We start from the raw sequence: 18,167 nt of genomic DNA on the forward strand, positions 1-18,167 counted from the left end.
AACAAGTCTGCTAAATAAAAAATGAGGTTCAGAGGCACAGAGAAACATCCCATCACAATTATTTCCCAAGCAATTGCTCTTGCTGACCTCACTGCTGTAGAGTCCAGGTCCTTCCAGTAGCCCCAAGAGAGCATCTGTTTAATTGAATTAATAATTTAATCATACCTAGTAGAAAACCTGTGAAATCAAAAGTAAGGGATGAAACTATTCTAAAGAAAGCAGAACATTTGGACAATTTCCTTTCAGCCATTCAGTATTTATTGAACATCTGTCTTACATTAAGAACTTTGCTAAGTACTGTGAAGTACAAGGATGATAAATATTACCTCTGTCCTCTAGAAGTTCATGGTCTACTATGGGAGATGATAAATAAATAATTCCAATAATTTGTGCAAAGGACCTTTTTAAATTTAGGGCAAGTATGAGAGAATATTCCTTTTAGAAGTGCTATTTAGGTATTATGTAACCAAGACCATTCATTCTGGCTTCAGTTTCTAAACCCTCTCATACTTGTGCTTAGTCATGAAGTTGAGTCCGACTCTTTTGAGACCTTATGGACTATAGCCGGCTAAGCTTCTCTATCCATGGGATATCCCAGGCAAGAATATTTGAGTGGGTTACTACTTCCTTCTCCAGGGGATCTTCTTGAACCAGGGATCGAACCCATGTCTCCTGTACTGGAAGGTGAATTCTTTACCACTGAGCCACCAGGGAAGCTCTGGTGTAAACCTTATCCTTATTATTTAATTTTCATTTATTGTAAAGTGAATGCAGATCAAATGATAAAATGTATTTATGATAATCTATTATGTACACATGCACACAGAATATAATTCATGAGACACAATTTATTATCAGTATACTCTCTCTGTCCACCTTTCCTGAATCTGAACTTTTTCAACCTGCTTCATGATATAACACCGATATTCTGTGGAAATGGGGTAGAATGAAAGAGGTGAGGAGAGAAATTTTTAATAGTAAAAAATGTGATTCTATGCTGCTAAATGTAACTACAATTACTTGTTCTCATCAATTGTCTGATTGTTCAGGGTAGTTCAAGAAGTGGGAATTCTGGAAAGGCTTCTGCTCAAACTATGTCTTGCCACTTCTCCCATAATATACAAATTAAGTCATGGATACTGTGCGACACCTTAAGAAAAAAGGTAAATAGGATACAAAGTATAAATGGAACAGGATCCTAGAGGGGCCTTTCTTTTAGGGAATTATTTTGTTTATTTAATTTAAAAAATTGTAAAGGTTAAAGTTAATATTTTAATAACCTGCATTCTCTAAATATTAAATATAATTAGATTTTAAAAGACATATTCATTATAGCAATCATTAAATATTAATAGAATTATTAGATATGAATTATAGCTCATGAGGGCAACCACAAGAGAAGAGGAGATACATTTTTTCTCTTTTCTTCTATTTCTCCTCATCCTTCCCCCCTTTCCCTTCTCCCTCCCTTTCCTTTCTCCTTTATTAAATACAGAGTTCTGGTTTAGCCATACAACAGCTAAGTGCTTGGGGAGCTCAGAGGCTGTGATATTGTGCTAGATGAGGTAACATTTGACCTTCACATTAAGAAGAAGGGGCGGAGTTATCCACGAGCAAAATCACTCAGGTCAGAATTAACTAGTTGTGAACTGAGGACAGATGGGGATAGAGCCTGTCACTCACACTCACAGCGACCTGCATAGCTACCTGACACAGGCTCTGCCTGCATGCCACAGAACATTCGCATTTTTGTTACATGTCTTTCAATGCAGCCAGTTACAGATCTTTTGATTAAAAAGCATTGCTTTTTAACCCTTTGAGAAAATTAAAGTGGTAATATAACAGTCAAAACCAATTAGACAGAATTAGAGGGTTTCCTTCTTAACACCTACTTGAGAGCCTTGTGGGACCTTGGAAAACACCAGGCAGAGAAAGCAGGCCAAGAACATAGAATGAAAAAGTAATGAGAGAAGCTTCATCTTTATTTGAAATCCCTTATTTCAACATTCTCCCCATGATTAACCATGAGCCCTTAACATGGAGAATCTCTCTTCCTCTGTTTTCTGTTTGACCCCATGTCTCTTCTCACACTATTGCCAAAGACAATTTAAGACTCAGCAGTAAGACAGTCCCCAGTTGGTAGTCTAACTATGCTGAAGATACACAAAGACTACTTTGGTGGCTGGATCTGGGACCCTTTTTTCCATTTAGATACTGTTTTACCAGGAAAATTCATTTCTCATTTTCAAAGAACAAACCCAAACCTAGTTTGTGTTGGAAAAAAACTCACTGGTATGTTGGACACTTACATGTATAAAAATTCAAAGGACATGGGATTCATCCCTGGCAGTGACAACCTTCTGAGTTGGATTTTTCTTATCCAGTGGGCCTGGCAAGGACAATGGGAGGCAAGCACTGGTGAATCTTTCATTACATTGAATTTCACAGTAGATAATGCTAAAAGGTGCATGGCTATTTAAATGTCAGCTTTACCTTTTGTTGATTAGTTCATTGATAAGTTTTGTATAAAGTTCTAACATAAAATAATGAAATGTTTTTTGACTTCATACTGAGATCAGACTGTGTAGAGTAAATAATTATGAACGAAAGAAAAAATGTTTATAGCAATAAAAGGTCCATGAGAAACACGAAATTATACTAAAAGGACATTGCATTTCCTAGTTTGAATATTGTGAATCAGAAGTTTCAAGTATTGTAAACCTGAGTTAGAAGTTGGGATTGTACTGGTTTTTCTTTTACCATTTAAAACCTTCTTGAGGTTGTCATGAAGATTTGTCTAATTTTTGTAGTTCTATAATCCAAATCTAACCACAGCTTGCTTCCTCACCTTTTTCTCTTACTATTTTACCTCCAGTCTCCTCATAATCACCCACTGACATCTATTTTTATTGATACTAAATGTATTACATTTTTCTTAACACTTTGTCCTTAAACCTCTTCTGAAGATTACATCCTAACATCCTTTCTAAATGACCTTTCTTATTTCATTTTATATATATGCTAAAATAAATAAAACACTAATTAAAAGAATTCATTTGGTGGAAATGTCAGTATTTTTCTTTCATTTATCTTTCAACTGGAGGTGCAAAGTATTTTTGGCAACTAATAATAATGAAAAAACTGAAAGTCACTAAGTCGTGTCCAACTCTTTGCAACCCCATGGACTGTAGTCTATGGAATTCTCCAGACCAGAATATTGGAGTGCGTAGCCTTTCCCTTCTCCAGGGCATCTTCCCAACCCAGGGATCAAACCTAGGTCTCCCACATTGCAGGTGGATTCTTTATCAGCTGAGCCACTAGGGAAGCCAAAGAGATGCCATTATTGCAGAGGAAATGGATGCCTCTATGGCTTTACTTGTGTATTTGTATTGGAAAGTGAGTGATGTGGAAACAACACAACTTGAAATTTAAAAATCCTTATTCAGTTCAGTCAGTTCAGTCGCTCAGTCATGTCTGACTCTTTGTGACCCCATGAATCACATCACGGCAGGCCTCCCTTTCCATCACCAGCTCCTGGAGTTCACCCAAACTCATGTGCATTGAGTTGGTGATGCCATCCAGCCATCTCATCCTCTGTCGTCCCCTTCTCCTCCTGACCCCAGTCCCTCCCAGCATCAGGGTCTTTTCCAACTGGTCAACAATTTGCATGAGGTGGCCAAAGTGTTGGGGTTTCAGCCTCAGCATCAGTCCTTCCAATGAACACCCAGGACTAGTCTCTTTTAGAATGGACTGGTTGGATCTCCTTGCAGTCCAAGGGACTCTCAAGAGTCTTCTCCAACACCACAGTTCAAAAGCATCAATTCTTCAGTGCTCAGCTTTCTTCACAGTCCAACTCTCACATCCATACATGACCACTGGAAAAACCATAGCCTTGACTAGATGGACTTTTGTTGGCAAAGTAATGTCTCTGCTTTTCAATATGCTATCTAGGTTGGTCATAATTTTCCTTCCAAAGAGTAAGTGTCTTTTAATTTCATGGCTGCAATCACCATCTGAGTGATTTTGGAGCCCCAAAAACAAAGTCTGACACTGTTTCCACTGTTTCCCCATATATTTCCCATGAAGTGATGGGACCAGATGCCATGATCTTAGTTTTCTGAATGTTGAATTTTAAGCCAACTTTATCACTCTACACTTTCACTTTCATCAAGAGGCTTTTAAGTTCCTCTTCACTTTCTGCCATAAAGGTGGTGTCATCTGGAGTAACAGGCAAATTTGGCCTTGGAATATGGAATTAAGCAGGGCAAAGGCTAATAGAGTTTTGCCAAGAGAACACGCTGGTCATAGCCAACACCCTCTTCCAACAACACAAGAGAAGACTCTACACATGGACATCACCAGGTGGTCAACACTGAAATCAGACTGATTATATTCTTCACAGCCAAAGATGGAGAAGCTCTGTAGAGTCAGCAAAAACAAGACTGGGAGCTGACTGTGGCACAGATCATGAACTCCTTATTGCCAAATTCAGACTTAAATTGAAGAAAGTAGGGAAAACCACTAGACCATTTGGGTATAACCTAAATCAAATCCATTATGATTATACAGTGGAAGTGAGAAATAGATTAAAGGGACTAGATCTGATAGATAGAGTGCCTGATGAACTAAGGACTGAGGTTTGTGACATTGTACAGGGACAGTGATCAAGACTATCCTCAAAGAAAATAAATGCAAAAAAGCAAAATGGCTGTCTGAGGAGGCCTTACAAATAGCAGTGAAAAGAAGAGAAGTGAAAAGTAAAGGAGAAAAGGAAAGATATAAGCATCTGAATGCAGAGTTCCAAAGAATAGTAAGGAGAGATAAGAAAGCCTTCCTCAGCAATCAATGCAAAGAAATAGAGGAAAACAACAGAGTTGGGAAGACTAGAGATCTCTTCAAAAGAATTAGAGATACCAAGGGGACATTTCATGCAAAGATGGGCTCGATAAAGGACAGAAATGGTATGGACCTAAGAGAAGCAGAAGGTATTAAGACGAGGTGGCAAGAATACACAGAAGAACTGTACAAAAAAGATCTTTATGACCCAGATAATCACGATGGTGTGATCACTCACCTAGAGCCAGATATCCTGGAATGTGAAGTCAAGTGGGCCTTAGAAAGCATCACTATGAACAAAGCTAATGGAGGTGATGGAATTCCAGTGGAGCTATTTCAAATCCTGAAAGATGATGCTGTGAAAGTGCTGCAATCGATATGCCAGCAAATTTGGAAAACTCAGCAGCGGCCACAGGACTGGTAAAGGTCAGTTTTCACTCCAATCCCAAAGAAAGGCAATGCCAAAGAATGCTCAGATTACCTCACAATTGCACTCATCTCACACACTAGTAAAGTTATGCTCAAAATTCTCCAAGCCAGGCTACAGCAATATGTGAACCGTGACCTTCCACATGTTCAAGCTGGTTTTAGAAAAGGCAGAGGAACCAGAGATCAAATTGCCAACATCTGCTGGATCATCGAAAAAGCAAGAGAGTTCCAGAAAAACATCTATTTCTGCTTTATTGACTATGCCAGAGCCTTTGACAGTGTGGATCACAATAAACTGTGTAAAATTCCTCAAGAAATGGGAATACCAGACCTCCTGACCTGCCTCTTGAGAAACCTATATGCAGATCAGGAAGCAACAGTTAGAACTGGACATGGAACAACAGACTGCTCCCAAATAGGAAAAGGAGTACATCAAGGCTGTACATTGTCACCCTGCTTATTTAACTTCTATGCAGAGTACATCATGAGAAACATTGGGCTAGAAAAAGCACAAGCTTGAATCAAGATTGCTGGGAGAAATATCAATAAGCTCAGACATGCAGATGACACCACCCTTATGGCAGAAAAATCCTCATTATAATCAGTCAAAACCCAGCACTTTGAGCGCCTGCTATGAGAATAATATGGATTTGGATTTATTGTAATTCTGAGAAAGGAAGTTTTAATGCTGCAACTCTAGCACAGGGAAGGCTACTCAAAGGCACAGAAAACCTTAGGCAACAGAGTGAGGAGAGCAAAGGAAATAGCAGAGGAAAGTGATTTTTCAAGAGTTTATGACTACAAATAGTGTTTTTCATTTCAAAGTACACTCACCTCCAAGAATTATGGTGCTCTATCTAAACAACACACTTAAAATTATGAGTTTTTTCCATGAAATAAAAATATAACATATTAGAAAGTGTCCCACCTCAACACCCCTGTCCAGATCCTTGAACTCATTGAAAAATTACACAGTGACTAGGCCAATTTCAGTTTTGAGTTCAGCCAGAAGTAAATAAGAATTAATAAGAAGGAAATCTCTCTACGGGTCATATAGGAAAACCATGTCTCAGAGCCCAGATGTCAAAGCTTCAGGAGTTCAGAGAGAGTATCAAACCCTCTTGGACTTTCAAACATGCACCCTTCTCAGGGCCACCTGATTCTGTGACTAGGTTCCTGCAGGATTTGATTTAGGTTTTGTTGGCCTTACATTGGCTCAAGCATGCTTCATGTAGTTTTTCTTTCAGGGCTTTTCCAATGCTGTGATAAGGTGGGGAGGTGAGAGACAGAGTGGCGTGCACACACGCACAGCTCAGAAATACCAGACGTTACTCACACACCCAGGGAAGCTCCCCCACAAAAATAAGAGGAGACAAGTTGATTTTTCTGGGAAATTTCTAGTGGACAATTTGAGAAATATTCCATTTACTCCTCAGAAGGGCTCCTGGAGATCAAGTTTCAACAGCCATATCCAGTGAGCCATCTGATGGTATATTCTTATGGAGACTTGTGGTCTTTCCCTATTTATTCTCAGTGGTGCCTCAATGATGCTCCCTCAACTGATCTCCTTTCTTTCTCCAAATAAACCACCTATATGCAATTCCTTTGTTCAGGCTCTGTTTGTGGTTGGAAAACCAAGCTTCCCAAAGAGAATCTAAATCCTATTCAGAATACTCATCATGATTGTGGGGTAGAACTCTGTTTTCTCAATCTGCAGAACCATCAAGACTCATAACAGAGGTATATGCCCAGGCACAAGAGAGTAGAGTTTAAGATTTTACTCAGTGCTAGCAAGGCTTTGGCACCCCACTCCAGTCCTCTTGCCTGGAAAATCCCATGGACGGAGGAGCCTGGTAGGCTGCAGTCCATGGGGTCTCGAAGAGTCGGACACGACTGAGCGATTTCACTTTCACTTTTCACTTTCATGCATTGGAGAAGGAAATGGCAACCCACTCTAGTGCTCTTGCCTGGAAAATCCCAGGGACAGAGGAGCCTGGTGGGCTACTGTCTATGGGGCCGCACAGAGTCGGACACGACTGAAGCGACTTAGCAGCAGCAGCAGCAGCAGCAGCAGCAAGGCTTTATCTACAGAAGCCATCAGTCGAAGTTTCTCCTTATTCTTTTAATATTCTTTGCTTTGAATTCTTTAAACTGAGTCACTCCACAATACAGCAGAAACTAGCACACTGTTAATCAACTATACTTCAATAAAAAAAAGTTTTAAATAAACAACCAAGCTACCTCAAAGTATCTTAGTCTACAGAAATTTATTTTCCCTTTATTGAAACGTCCTCTCTGAGGTTGCACTCTTCTAGTATCTTAACCAAACCGCTTCAAGTCCAGCCACCTATTCCCCTTTTTGGCCTTCCTTATTATATTATTATATTATTTGGGAGTGACCTTAAAGTTTAAACCCATGAGTTTAATGGAAAAAACGAAGGCTCAGAAATGGCAAAATTACCCAAGGTACACCAAATGGTTTATAACCTACATAAATCACTGTCTATCATCTTTATGTCAAATGGACAACCAGAACTAAAATAATTTCTAAAAAATAATTTAGCATTAAATCAATACATATTTCTTCCATGATGTATGTTCTCATTATTCTGTTTTACTCTTTTCCCCTGATTATAGTAATGCTTGTGTTCTGTTATGTTAATCAGACATTGTACTTCATGTGCCAATGATATATATAGTCACAAATATTTTCCATAATTCAAATTGGTATTTAATAAGACATTTGATAATAGTAAAACAAAAATAACAAGTCTGCCTTTTACAAAAATGATATGCATGTACTGTAGCACCTTATTACAATTATTCTATATATAAGTAGAATAAGATAATGCCAAATTATCTGATTTGTGTTTGATTGTTTATTAATAGCTTCTGGGTTTCAGCTACAGGGGCTGAGTTTAGCAAAGTCATCAGTTTATTGCATGTAATGAACCTGTTTAATGAAAAAGTCCTCTCTTACTCTATTCATTCATTCTCATTTATAGTATCTTACTTCTCCTTCCTTCATCCCCAGGGAACAATTTTAATGTATTCAATGTGTTTCTGTTTATTTTAATATGCTTTTACGAAACATGAATTGTATAATGTGCAAATATTTTAATTTACTTAAATGGCAGTATGTTATGTATCTCATTATAGTTTCTACTTTTTTCATTGAAGAATTATGCTTAAAGACCCATCCAGAGGTTTTGCCTCTGCTTAGAATATAGAAAACTACAAGAGATCATTGCTGTCACCCAACAATAAAAGCTAAATACATATATATACACACACAAAGCAAGAGGTTTTTTTTTTTTTTTAATCCATCAGTAAGTTGAAGTCTCAAGGCAATGAGGTAAATTGAATTTCAGAGTGTGACAAACTCCCACAAGGAAAAATAGGACTTTGCCCTGACAAAGTACCAGATAGAGAAATAGCACCTATTAAAATGGGTAAGAAAAAAGAAATAACTGCAATGTTAACAGAAATGTAAAAGTAGAATATGAGCTAGTATGACAGGTTAAAAACCCCTGGAAGTTTCAGAAGCTAAAAAAGTCCCAGCCATTTGCCAAGTGTTTCTGATAAACCCTCACCAGGCATCCAAGAGAAAGAAAGGGTGAAGGCAATGAAGGATCCTTGAGGACATCTTCCCCGGCAGTGCAGCCTGCAGAGAACAATTTACTGGCTGCTTCTGTGCAATAGACATGAAACCCAGAAGGGACTGGGACTCTTCTCTCATAGTAACCCAAAGCTCTCTTCCTCTAGGTATGGGGCAGAAAAATCTTCCCAGAAATAGTTAAGGGGTCTCTGGAGAAGGGATGAAACAGAAGCTGTCTCTTAGGGAAGAAGAGAAAAATAGCCCTTCTTCCTATCCCAGGCAAAGGTTGGCTGCTGCTGGTGGGAAGTCTCTAGTTTTAAGTACTCTACAAAAATAAAAAGTGCTACCACCACTGGAAGAGAAGTAAGAGATTTGCTTGTGTCCAAATATCTCTCAGCAAGATTGCTCATCTACAGATGGTAGTTTGGCTATTGTGTAGGGAGGGAGAAAAATGCAAAAAATGAGCCCCCTTTGTACTCCTGACAGTTCAGGGTCACAGAAACTAATGACAATATTGTCTTAATCCCTCACAAAACCTGCCAGAAGCAGGGAACACTGATTTCTAAGACTCGATGTCATCTACCTTACTCTGTACCCTTCTTTTACACAAATGTTCAAAATCTAATTTAAAAAACAATATGAGACACAAATTGGAAAAAAAAAAAAAACACTAAAAGAGATATACTTATTAAGCTATAGGTGAAGATAAAATGGAAAAAAATTTAATTCTAATTTAAATAATAATAATTTAATTACAATAACTCCTTTAATTCTAAGGAGGGGTGAAAACATAAAATTTGAACAAAGCAAGAGTGGGATATATTGAAAACAAAAAGTAAGAAGAGATATATAAATGTATCAACATTGCTTTCATATTAACGTATCAATCCTAACATACAAATAAATGCTTTAACTGTAGTTTGTAATTTGTCTAAACACTGCTAAAACCAGGTAGAGATGTTCAGTTTAGCTAACAAAGCCATATCCAATTTTAGGCTATTTAAAAGTTAAGACAATGGAAAATGACACATCATGAAAGAGTAATGAAAAGAAAATTCTTTTGGCTATATAAATGTCAGATAAAACAAGGAATTTTATCAGAGAGTAAAATCAACTAATTCACATTGAAATAACATTCAACAACAGCACAATATTTTCAAGAGACATGAATTATTCAATAAGAGAGACTATAACCTCAGAGATCAAACCTCAACAAATATAAAAAAACTGAAATCATACAAAATAAACTGTTTATAAAAAATGAACTATACATATATAACAATATATGTGGAAAATCCTCAAGTAATCAAAGTGTACCAACACATTTCTATGTGGAATATGATTAAAAGAAATTGCAAAACAAATGAAACAAGATTTGCATTGAGTGGAAATGAAAATATAACATCAACATTTATGGAAGACAGCTGAAGCAATGTTTAAAATCAAATTTTTAGCAACAAATGTTTATAATTATACAATAAGAAGCCTCAAAAAAAGACACTGATTTCTAACACAATCAAGTGAAAAGAGTCAATTAATCTGAAAGCAAACAGAAGAAAGGAAACAATACTGGTCAGGACAAAAATGAATAAAACAAAAAAGAAAAAAAAACAAAGAAAAAAGTAAATAAAATCAAACTTTTTTTGTAAAGATTAATGAAACTGATAAGACTCTAGGCAGACTAATCAAGAAAAATATAGCTTACTAATATCAGGAAAGTATATAGCACTACTGTAGTTCTGCAGCAACAGTTAGAACTGGACATGGAACAACAGACTGGTTCCAGATAGGAAAAGGAGTACGTCAAGGCTGTATATTGTCACCCTGCTTATTTAACTTATATGCAGAGTACATCATGAGAAATGCTGGGCTGGAAGAAATGCAAGCTGGGATCAAGATTGCCGGGAGAAATATCAATAACCTCAGATATGCAGATGACACCACCCCTATGGCAGAAAGTGAAGAGGAACTAAAAAGCCTCTTGATGAAGGTGAAAGAGGAGAGTGAAAAAGTTGGCTTAAAACTCAGCATTCAGAAAACGAAGATCATGGCATCTGGTCCCATTACTTCATGGGAAATAGATGGGGAAACAGTGGAAACAGTGTCAGACTTTATGTTTTGGGGCTCCAAAATCACTGCAGATGGTGACTGCAGCCATGAAATTAAAAGACACTTACTCCTTGGAAGGAAAGTTATGACCAATCTAGATAGCATATTCAAAAGCAGAGACATTACTTTGCCAACAAAGGTCCATCTAGTCAAGGCTATGGTTTTTCCTGTGGTCATGTATGGATATGAGAGTTGGACTGTGAAGAAAGCTGAGCACCGAAAAATTGATGCTTTTGAACTGTGGTGTTGGGGAAGACTCTTGAGAGTCCCTTGGACTGCAAGGAGATCCAACCAGTCCATTCTGAAGGAGATCAGCCCTGGGATTTCTTTGGAAGGAATGATGCGAAAGCTGAAATTCCAATACTTTGGCCACCTCATGCGAAGAGTTGACTCATTGGAAAAGACTCTGAAGCTGGGAGGGATTGTGGGCAGGAGGAAAAGGGGACGACAGAGGATGAGATGGCTGGATGGCATCACTGACTCGATGGACGTGAGTCTGAGTGAACTCCGGGAGTTGGTGATGGACAGGGAGGCCTGGCGTGCTGCAATTCATGGGGTCACAAAGAGTCCCACACGACTGAGTGACTGAACTGAACTGACAGCTCTGCATATAGGCATTAGAAGATTGGTAAGGAAAGAACATGAACAACTCTATGACAATGTATTTGATAACAAGATGAAATGGCCAATTCCTTGAAAGATATAAATAACCAAAAGTCACACAAGAAAATGTATAATCTGAGTAGTCTCACAGTGTATGTTCAGTCACTCAGCAGTGACTGCAATCCCAGGGACAGTAGCCCACCAGGTTCCTCTATCCATGGGATTTTCCAGTCAAGAATGCTGGAGTGGGTTGCCATTTCCTACTTCAAGTCACATAGTAAAAAACTTAAATATGTATTTCTCAAAAATAAAACTTCAGGCTCAAAAGCACAAGCATTTGTCAACACTCGAAAAATCAATCAACATGATTAACCAACTACCACAGACTGAAATGGGTGAAACGGATCAAAAGGTACCAATTTCCAATTATGCAATAAATGTGCTGAGGAAGTAATGTATAGTACGATGACTATAGCTAATTATACTCTATTGTGTATTTGAAAACAGCTAAGAGACTATATCTTAAAAGCTCTCATCATGAGAAAAAAAATTATAACTATGTGATGATGTATCTTAACTAGATATATCACAAGCAATCATTTAACTATATATATATATATCAGATCATGATGTTACACACCTGAAACTAACATACTGTTATATATCAATCATATCTCAATTTGAAGGAAAATAATAAAAAAGAATTTCAGAAGCTCAACAGAAAAATACCAAACAATCCAATTAGAAAAACTGGCAAAAGAAACGAAGAGACATTTAACCAAAAAGGATATACAGATGGCAAATAAGAGCTTGAAAAGATTTCCAACCAATGATAAATTCAAAATGCAAATAAGTAACGCTGTGAAATGCCACTACATACTCAATAGAATGAATACAATAACACAAGCAGAAAATATCAAGTACTGATGTGTATGTGAAGCAACTAAATCTCTCAGATTCAGCATGTTAAATGGTAAAACCACTTAGGAAATGTTTAGTGGTTATTAAAAGTTAAGCACTCACCTACCAGATGATCATGCCATTTCACTCCTAGGTATTTACCTAAAATAAAAAGAAATATATATTCATTCAAAGATTTTTACATGAATGTTTAGAACAGTTTTATTTATAACACTTTAAAACTAGAAACAACCCAAATGTTAATCAACAGGTAAATTAATGAACAAATGGGTATATCCATACAATGGAATTCTAATTAACACTAAAAAGGAAGGAGATATTGATACATGAAATAGAAAGGATTAATCTTAAAATAATTAGGATGAAAGGAGAGAAAAAGGAACACTGTATGCTATGATTTGATTTATATCAAACTCTAAAATAAGTCAACTAATCTATGGCAACAGAAGTTAGTAAGGCCATTATTATATATTAAACACCCAACATATAATTTATGTGTAAATAATTTTAGATATATAATTAACACACAGTAGCACAGATTTAAATGGATATATATATTTTTTTTATTTTAATGAGTTAAGAATGTTTGAATTTCCAAAGCAAAGCAATTTAGAGTAATATTTCCTATTGTTAAAAAAGAAAAACTTCAATCAGAAAAGAAAAGAAGTGTAGAACAGATTGAAAAAAATAAATACAATTCTATTCTTATTTGACAATATCTACCACATTAAACATGGTCCACTGAAGAAGAGAATGGCAAACCACTTCATTATTCTTGCCTTGAGAACCCCAGGAACAATATGAAAAGGCAAAAAGATAGGAAACTGAAGGAGGAACTCCCCAGGTGAATAGGTGCCCAATATGCTACTACAGCTCAGTGGAGAAATAACTCCAGAAAGAATGAAAAGATGGCGCCAAAGCAAACACACACACACACACACACACACAAACACACTTGTGAATGTGATGGGTGAAGGACATAAAGTCTGATGCTGTAAAGAGCAATATTGCATAGGAACCTGGAATGTTAGGTCCATGAATCAAGGCAAATTGGAAGTGGTCGAACAGGAGATGTAAAGAGTGAACATATACATTTTAGGAATCAGTGAACTAAAATGGACGGGAATGGGTGAATTTAACTCAGTTCAGTTCAGCTCAGTCATTCAGTCATGTCTGACTCTTTTTGACCCCATGAATCGCAGCACGCCAGGCCTCCCTGTCCATCACCAACTCCTGGAGTTCACTCAAATTCATGTCCATCAAGTCAGTGATGCCATCCAGCCATCTCATCTTCTGTTGTCCCCTTCTCCTCCTGCCTCTAGTTCCTCCCAGCATCAGGGTCTTTTCCAATGAGTCAACTCTTCACATCAGGTGGCCAAAGTATTGGAGTTTCAGCTTCAGCATCAGTCCTTCCAAAGAACACTCAGGACTGATCTCCTTTAGGATGGACTGGTTGGATCTCCTTGCAGTCCAAGGGACTCTCAAGAGTCTTCTCCAACACCACAGTTCAAAAGCATCAATTCTTTGGCGCTCAGCTTTCTTCACAGGCCAACTCTCACACCCATACATGACCTCTGGAAAAACCATAGCCTTGACTAGATGGACCTTTGTTGGCAAAGTAATGTCTCTGCTTTTCAATATGTTATCTAGGTTGGTCATAACTTTTCTTCCAACAAGTAAGCGTCTTTTAATTTCATGGCTGCAATCACCATCTGCAGTGATTTTGGAATTTAACTCAGATGACCTTTATATCTAATACTGTGGGCAAGAATCTCTTAGAAGAAATGAAGTAGCCATCATAGTCAACAAGAGTGTGAAATGCAGTACTTGTATGCAATCACAAAAACAACAAAATGATCTCAGTTGGTTTCCAAGGCAAACCATTCAGTATCACAGTAATCCGAGTTTATGCCCTGAATAATAATGTGAAGAAGCAGAAGTTGAACATTCTATGAAGACCTATAAGACCTTCCAGAACTAACACCCAAAAAAGATGTCTTTTTCATTATAGGGGACTGAAATGTAAAAGTAGGAAGTCAAGAAATATCTGGAGTAATGGGCAAATTTAGCCTTGGAGTATGGAATGAACCAGGGCAAAGGCTAACAGAGTTCTTCCAAGAGAATGCATTGGTCATAGCAAACACCCTCTTCCAACAACACAAGAGAAGATTCTACACATGGACATCACCAGATAGTCAATACCAAAATCAGATTGATTATATTCTTTGCAGCCAAGGATAGAATCAAGAATACTGAAGCAGTTTGCCATTCTCTTCTGCAGTGGACCACATTTATGTAGTAGATATTGTCAAATAAGAACAGAATTGTATTTCTTCATTTCAATCTGTTTGCTCTACATTTCTTTTGATTTTCTGATTGATTTTTTTTCTTTTTTTTTTTCTTTTTTTTTAATACAGTCAGCAAAAACAAGACCAGGAGCTGACTGTGGCTCAGATCATGAACTCCTTATTGCCAAATTCAGACTTAAATTGAAGAAAGTAGGGAAAACCATGAGACCATTCAGGTATGACATAAATCAAATCTATTACAACCATACAGTGGAAGTGACAAATAGATTTAAGGGATGAGATCTGATAGACAGAGTGCCTGAAGAACTTTGGACTGAGGTTCATGACACTGAACAGGAGGTAGTGATCAAGACCATCACCAAGAATAAGAAAGGCCAAAAGGTGAAATGATTGTCTGAGGAGGCCTTACAAACAGCTATGAAAAGAAGAGAAGTGAAATGCAAAGGAGAAAAGGAAAGATATACCCATTTGAATGCAGAGTTCCAAAGAATAGCAAGGAGAGATAAGAAAGCCTTCCTCAGTGATCAGTGAAAAGAAATAGAGGAAAACAACAGAGTGGGAAAGACTAGAGATCTCTTCAAGAAAATTAGATACCAAGGGAACATTTCAGGCAAAGATGATCACAATAAAATACAGAATGGTATGTACCTAACAAAGGCAGAAGATATTAAGAAGAGGAGGCAAGAATACACAGAAGAACTATACAAAAAAAATCTTCATGACCCAGATAATCACAATGGGGTGATAATCCACCTAGAGCCAGACATCCTGGAATGCGAAGTCGAGTGGGCCTTTGGAAGCATCACTACGAACAAAGCTAGTGGAGGTGATGGAATTCCAGTCGAGCTATTTCAAATCCTTAAAGATGATGCTGTGAAAGTGCTACACTCAATATGCCAGCAAATTTGGAAAACTCAGCAGTAGCCCTAGGACTGGGAAAGGTCAGCTTTCATTCCAATCCCAAAGAAAGGCAACACCAAAGAATGCTCAAACTACCGCACAATTGCACTCATCTCACATGCTAGCAAAGTAATGCTCAAAATTCTCCAAGCAAGGTTTCAGCAATACATGAACTGTGAACATTCAAATGTTCAAGTTGGTTTTAGAAAAGGCAGAAGAACCAGAGATCAAATTGCCAAGATCCGTTGGATCGTCAAAAAAGCGAGAGAGTTCCAAAAAAACATCTATTTCTGCTTTATTGACTATGCAAAAGCCTTTGACTGTGTGGATCACAACAAACTGTGGAAAATGGTTCAAGATAAGGGAATACCAGACCACTTTACCTGTCTCCTGAGAAAATTGTATGCTGGCCAAGAAGCAACACTTAGAATTGGACATGGAACAACAGACTGGTTCCAAATTAGGAAAGGAGTACATCAAAGCTGTATATTGTCACCCTGCTTATTTAACTTATATGCAGAGTACATCATGAGAAATGCTGGGCTGAATGAAGCACGAGCTGGAATCAAGATTGCTGGGAGAAATATCAATAACCTCAGATATGCATATAACACCACCCTTACGGTAGAAAGTGAAGGAAGAACTAAAGAGCCTCTTGATGAAAGTGAAAGAGGAGAGCAGAAAAGTTGGCTTAAAACTCAACATTCAGAAAACGAAGATCATGGCATCTGGTCCCATTACTTCATGGGAAATAGATGGGGAAACAGTAGAAACAGTGTCAGACTTTATTTTGGGGGGGGGCTCTAAAATGGTGACTGCAGCCATGAAATTAAAATATGTTTACTCCTTGGAAGGAAAGTTATGACCAACCTAGATAGCATATTGAAAAGCAGAGATATACTTCGCCAACAAAGGTCCATCTAGTCAAGGCTATGGTTTTTCCTGTGGTCATGTATGGATGTGAGAGTTGGACTGTGAAGAAGGCTGAGCACCGAAGAATTGATGCTTTTGAACTGTGGTGTTGGAGAAGACTCTTTAGAGTCCCTTGGACTGCAAGGAGATCCAACCAGTCCATTCTGAAGGAGATCAGCCCTGGGTGTTCTTTGGAAGGAATGATGCTAAAGCTGAAACTCCAGTACTTTGGCCACCTCATGCGAAGAGCTGACTCATTGGAAAACACTCTGATGCTGGGAGGGATTGGGGGCAGGAGGAGAAGGGGACAACAGAGGATGAGATGGCTGGATGGCATCACCGACTCGATGGACGTGAGTCTGAGTGAACTCTGGGAGTTGGTGATGGACAGGGAGGCCTGGCGTGCTATGATTCATGGGGTCGCAAACAGTTGGACACGACTGAGCAACTGAACTGAACTGAAAATCACTGCAGATGATGACTGCAGCCATGAAATTAAAAGATGCTTGCTCCTTGGAAGAAGTTATGACCAACCTAGACAGCTTATTAAAAAGCAAAGAAATTACTTTGCCATCAAAGTTCCATCTAGTCAAAGCTTTGGTTTTTCCAGTAGTCATGTATGGATGTGAGAGTTAGACTATAAAGTAAGCTGCGCACCGAAGAATTGATGCTTTTGAACTGTGGTGTTGGAGAAGACTCTTGAGAGTCCCTTGGACTGCAAGGAGATCCAACCAGTCCATCCTGAAGGAAACTATTCCTGAATATTCCTTGGAAGGACTGATGCTGAAGTTGAAACTCTAATACTTTGGCCACTTGATGTGAAGAACTGACTCATTTGAAAAGACCGTGCTGCTGGGAAAGACTGAAGGTGGAAGCCAAATGGAACGACAGAGAATGAGATGGTTGATGGCATCACTGATGCAATAGACATGAGTTTGAGTAGGCTCCGGAGGTTGGTGATAGACAGGGAGGCCTGGCATGCTGCAGTCCATGGGGTCACAAAGAGTCAGACATGACTGAAAGCCTGAACTGAACTGAACTGAACTACATTAAAAAATCCCCCAAAATCTAGGTAGACCCACTTGAACTAATAAGTGAGTTTATCAAGGACTCAGGATACCAGCCAAAATACAAAAATCAATTGCATCCTTACATTCCAAAAAAGAAAATTTAACCTCAAATTAAATACACACTCACACACATATATAATGTTCATCCCATTGAAAAGCATGAAATAATTAGTGGTCAATTTAGCAAGTATTACCAAGAACTATATACTAAAAGCTATAAAACATTGCTGAGAGAAATCAAGCAAATGAAGAAAATTACACATTTTCCTTATCAGAAGTCTTAAACTTACTTATCTGCAAATTCAAAAACATTTCAGCATAATTCTTGAAGAATTTTTGTATTAATTAAGGAGCTGAGTCTAAAACGTGTATTGCAAAGCAAATATAAAATAGTAAAAACAATTTTGAAAAAGAACAAAGTTGGAGGACTCATATTATTGATGATAGGACTTATTATTAATATAAAGCTAGAATAATCAA

At 37.8% G+C, this 18,167-nt stretch overlaps 1 long non-coding RNA gene across 1 annotated transcript in view; it reads right to left on the reverse strand.

Annotated features, from left to right (window-relative positions):
• The window catches only part of LOC132345831 (uncharacterized), a 603,367-nt gene that overhangs the window by 249,256 nt on the left and 335,944 nt on the right, over positions 1 to 18,167 (reverse strand). The window contains exon 4 of the long non-coding RNA XR_009495412.1: positions 12,599 to 12,637. This is a non-coding gene — a long non-coding RNA (uncharacterized lncRNA). The remainder of the gene's footprint in view (positions 1 to 12,598; positions 12,638 to 18,167) is intronic.

The sequence above is a fragment of the Bos taurus genome, chromosome 7, assembly GCF_002263795.3.
Source record: "Bos taurus isolate L1 Dominette 01449 registration number 42190680 breed Hereford chromosome 7, ARS-UCD2.0, whole genome shotgun sequence".
NCBI classification, from domain to species: Eukaryota; Metazoa; Chordata; class Mammalia; order Artiodactyla; family Bovidae; genus Bos; species Bos taurus.